General features: G+C 51.2%; 1 long non-coding RNA gene across 1 annotated transcript; it reads right to left on the reverse strand.

The window, feature by feature from the left end:
* Positions 1-743: 743 nt before the first annotated feature.
* On the reverse strand, positions 744-3,015 carry LOC128821624 (uncharacterized). The gene is made up of 3 exons (XR_008441166.1): positions 2,891-3,015; positions 2,061-2,098; positions 744-787 (listed from the first exon to the last, which is right to left on the reverse strand). It is a non-coding gene; the product is annotated as an uncharacterized LOC128821624 (long non-coding RNA).
* Positions 3,016-4,708: the final 1,693 nt, after the last annotated feature.

Consider the following 4,708-nt stretch of genomic DNA (forward strand, 5'->3'; position numbering starts at 1 on the left):
CTCAGCGTAACAGCTTCCTGCCTGCTAGGTCTAACGCTCCTTTCCCATACAGTGGATACCGGACTTGCAAAAGCTTTTCTTTGGCTAAGACCCTCTTGGTAAGTCCAAATGAGTAGTCCCACAATTACTCTTGCTTTCACTAGTGAAACAAGGAAAGAGCCTGCAAGTTACAGCTTGGGGAGGTGGTGGGTACGATTTTCCAATTCAATAATCACAGGATCCCAAGATGGTTTAGGCTGGCAGAGACCCCAGGAAGCCTCTAGCCTAGTCTTCAGCTCCAAGCAATTGGGGTCAGCATCTGGACAGGCTGCTCAAGGCTCTATGCACCTGGGGCTTCCAAATTTCAAGGGGTGGAATCTGTACATGCTCTCTGAGGCACTTGTTCTGCTGCATGATTGTCTTTCCAGGTCAATGCTTTGCTTTCCTTAAGCTCAGCCTGAACCTCCCTTGTTTTTACTCTCGTCTAGTTCAGAATGCTTTTAGTCAAGGTTCGAGAAGTGAGTCCCAGGAGGCAGCTATGCTCTAGGTCAGTTGGCATCCAGATCTGCCCTGGGCTGCCTTCTCCTGGCTGTGCTGAGCAAGTCAAACTATGAGAAAGCCAAATTTGTTCTTCGACCCTGGGCCTCCAAAAGCCCAGCAACGCCCACCCCTGCTCAGAGAAAGCGAGAAAGCTTAACACATACCTGAACTCCTGAGCGCCGCGCACTCTATCCGTGCTCTCCTGCCGCTCCGCCTCTCCTGCCTGGACCGAGGAGTCCTGACTGGCGAGGACCTCTCCTTGAGGGACCTGCAAGGAATGGGCAGGGAAAAACCACAAAGCAGCAATAAGGAGCAGGGAAGTTGGCTCCTGAGAGCTGGCAGAAGCAGCAAGCAGAGACACAGCTCATGTGAAGGCAAAATCTGTTGTGTGTGGGGCTGTTGAGGTGGTGTTTAGGTGCTGTTTATGTCCCAACTAACCCTTGAGTTGCTCTGGAAGTGTCTGAGTAGAAGCAGGGAATACTTCCCTGCTCAGCTCTGGTCAGCTGGCTTCCCCTCAGGATTTCAGGCCTTGGAGAGCAGCCAATAGGAACTGCATTCCAGCCCTTCACAGACAGACCTTGTCTCTGCCATGCAGAGCAGCTCAGGATTCTTCTCAACAAACTTGGCTCATGTCACAGTTAAGGGTGTAGTCGAAGCAGTGACTGTAGCTACCTAGACAGGGCATGGAGAGGGGTAGGTCCCTGCAGGCAGCAGTGGCTCCTCCGTAGCCCACAAGGCGGTGAACTGCGCCTTGGGACCTCTCCCTCTGCTGACAACAGGGAGCCTGCACAGGCTCTGTGCACAAAGGGGCTGACTTTTGCACCAGTAGCACTAAGGGACATCATGCTACCGCTTATCTCACAGCAAGGGAAGTTCCCAGTCCCTGTGAGAATGCCAGGAAAATGGTGCCTGCATGGGAAAGTTCAGATCCCATTTCCCACGGGTCAGTGGCTGGGCTGAAGAGCTAGGTCATGGCAGGACTCCAGCCCACAGCATCTTCAGCCACAAAGGGCAAGTGCTGCCTGCTCACAACCTTGCAGCTCTGCACTGCACCAAAGCTTTGCACTGACCCAACCAAAGCTGCCACTCCTTGGTGCAGGATGCTCAGGCCCTGCACTGACGACACGTGGAGGTTAGAACCTTTAGAACCTTATGTCTCCTGAGCTCTATCCTCAGCTCTCTTCAGCAGAAGTCATGAATTTGGAGACAAGTGGGATGCTCAGTCATTCAAACTCAATTCAAGTGCACTAATGAGACTAATGTTTGGACAGGATTGCATATGCTTCTGAAGGAGATGTTTCAGCCTGCCTACAATCAGCATGCAGCCTCCTGTCTGCAAAGCTTGACTTTCATTAATTATAACCTCTTCCGTGGAAAAGGAGGAAACGGATGGAATCCTTTTGGTAGTGTTCATGCACACATCGACTTAGTGGACTTTCTTTCGGCCTGCCAGGCTGGCACTCTACTGCAACAGGCCAAGGCCACAGCTTTCTCCACAATCCTCAGACACCAGGAATGTCAAGGGTGCCCGTCCCACTCACCAAAACGTGCACTCGATTCCTTCCACGTCTGAGGCGACCTGCCAGGGACAAGGGAAAATGAACCAGGTGCTGTTAGAAATCTGTTTGTGCTGAGGAATCCCACAGAACAAGTCCACCCAAGCAGAGAGCATTTTCCTTTCACAACCAATCCCTCCAGGAGCAACACTTCTTTAGCACAGCAAGCGAGACTGCAGGCCAAAACCCAAGGCTGTGTCTACCTTTTGCTCGACTTTGCCACTAAGGACCTAGAAACTTGGCTGAGAAGATGCAAATTGTTCTTTAGCAGTCAGTGCCTACATTGAAGCTCATTGTGCAGCCTGCAGCTAAAGCAGCTTTTTTCTCCTCTCTTTCCTGGACTTGCTCTTTCTTTTTGTAAATTGCATGCAGCATGTCCCACATGCTTGCTGTAAACAATTCCCCACAAAAGCTCCCACCAAGCCCCTCTTAGCGCTTGCACTTCTGTTGGGACACAGCACAGGCCCAGCTCCGGGGTTCAGGAGCACACACAAACTGCTCGGCACTTTGCCCTTCAGCGCAAAGCCAGTCGCTCTGGTAGCACACACAGGGGGTCCACTTAGACCCTGGGCACGTCCTTGAAGGATGGTATGCAGAAAAAAGATGCTTTTCCTCAGCTCTGGAGAGAACCAAACAGTTTCTAGAAGGACACCTGCAAAGCTCCCCCAGTCTGCGTTTGGGAGGTTCCCACACCCTGCTGGGCAAGAGACACCCCCTTTTTAGGTGAAGCTGTTGACAGGAGCTTTACCAAACACACGGCATCTTTATGCCATTTTTGTTTCAACGTGCTGCCCCAAGGAAAAACTTCTATTTACCAGTCAAACGATGAAAAGCTTTCCGAGAAGCCGCCAATGAAAAGGCGCTGCTGACTGCTCTACGGACTCGCTCCATCGTTTGAGCAGTGCTGCTCGAGTCCGTAGGCCAGGAAAAAAAATAGAAAAAAAACCCCTCTTGCACAAGTCCCAGACTGTGCAAGGAAAAAGGGGAGCAACAGGACACTTGCACGACTCTATGGACTGTGCAAGAAAATACAGAAGCAAAAGGACACCCGCTGTAATCTGAGAACAGCACAGTCGAGGTGATCCTCCTGCCACGAGCGTGCCAAGGGCTGCTCTGGACGCTGAGGCCTTGCGGGCACCAGGAAACCTCCTGCTGACAGCGCTGTGACGTGGCAGCCCTCTGCTCACATCACAATAGCAGCTGCTCTGGGTTGGTCTGTGAATTCATGCATGGCAACCCAACCTTCTCAGCAGCTAAGACAGAAGAAAAGCCCGGAAAGTTCTCCTCTGCCCCAAAGCAGCACAAAACCCCCTTGCAGTCCAAAACCCACAGCTCAAAGGAACCAAGAGTAACACAAAACAGGCACCAAGCCCATACACCCACCCTGTACACCAAGCTGAACACTGAGAGACAACCAGGATGTGAGGAAACCAAAGGCCACGTGCCCTTTTGGCCAGCAGTGTTTCTGACTAAAGCCAGTTTTAAATTTGCTTTTAAATTCTGTGGGTGAAATCGTGCTTTGCTAATATCCCAGAGAGTTCCCTAGATTGGAATGCCTGCCATTCCTGCCCATTTACTGCATGGCTGACATCAACCAGCAAATTGTAGGGCTCGCTGAAGGAAGAATGACACCTAAGTGGGGAGAAAAAGCCAAGTAACCAACCTGCTGCACACACAGCACACTGCTGCTGCACAATCACAGCACCTCAAAGAAGCCTTTGGGGCCTGTGACTCACTTCTGGCAGCTTTCTTGGGCACACATCTGGGAGTCACAGAGATCTGACTCTAATGGACACACAGAAAGAAGGAACAGGAAATCAAATCCCAATGCGGGACACCGGAGAAGCTGGTGGGGGGAGGAAACCAATGTGGCAAAATGGGCAAGTCCCACCGAAAAAGGAGGAGACCCTGAGGCAGAGACCAAATAGCTCAGCTGGTGGGCACACCTTAGGAAGGCAGGCTCAGGAAAACAGAGCAACCACAAGCCTTCCAAAGTTCAGAAGCTTCCTTCCAGGCTGCATATTGTCCTGATGCAAATTCCCTCTGTGTGTCAGACTGGAAGTCAGGACAATTCTCAAGAAATGACTGATTAGATGACGAATGCCTTTGCATCTACAGACACCACATTTGCACCGTCCTAGTGTCCTAATCCCAAAGCTTTAAAATGTTGGTGGGTGACCCTCATTTCCTCAGGGCTAGAGATCAGGGAGTAGTTTCAAGCATGCACTGCTTACAAAACAGTCCACAGAGCTATGCATACCGTTTTCTGCCCCCCAGTCACAAAACACTGCTGTTTCCTCAAATGAAAGCAACAGAAAGCTCTGGCAGCCTGCCCCCACCCCAAGAGTTTCCAGCCAATTTTTTCCTCTACTTTCTACGTCCTACGTCTTAGCAAAAGTGCTTTCTGCCAGCACAGTGAACTGGAGACAGACCATTTGTTCATGTGCAACAGCACGGGTTGGTGCTCCAGCCTGAGAGCTGGAACACAGGAGCTTGGGCAACTGAGCTTTGAGATGCAACAGAGCCAGAGAACGAAGCTGGGGTGACTGCTTGGGGAGGAAAGTGGCCCAGCAATGGTACTGCACACAAGCTGTGGAGGAGGCACTCACTATCAGCATGACAGCCCTCATAAT

Source organism: Vidua macroura, chromosome Z, assembly GCF_024509145.1.
Source record: "Vidua macroura isolate BioBank_ID:100142 chromosome Z, ASM2450914v1, whole genome shotgun sequence".
NCBI classification, from domain to species: Eukaryota; Metazoa; Chordata; class Aves; order Passeriformes; family Viduidae; genus Vidua; species Vidua macroura.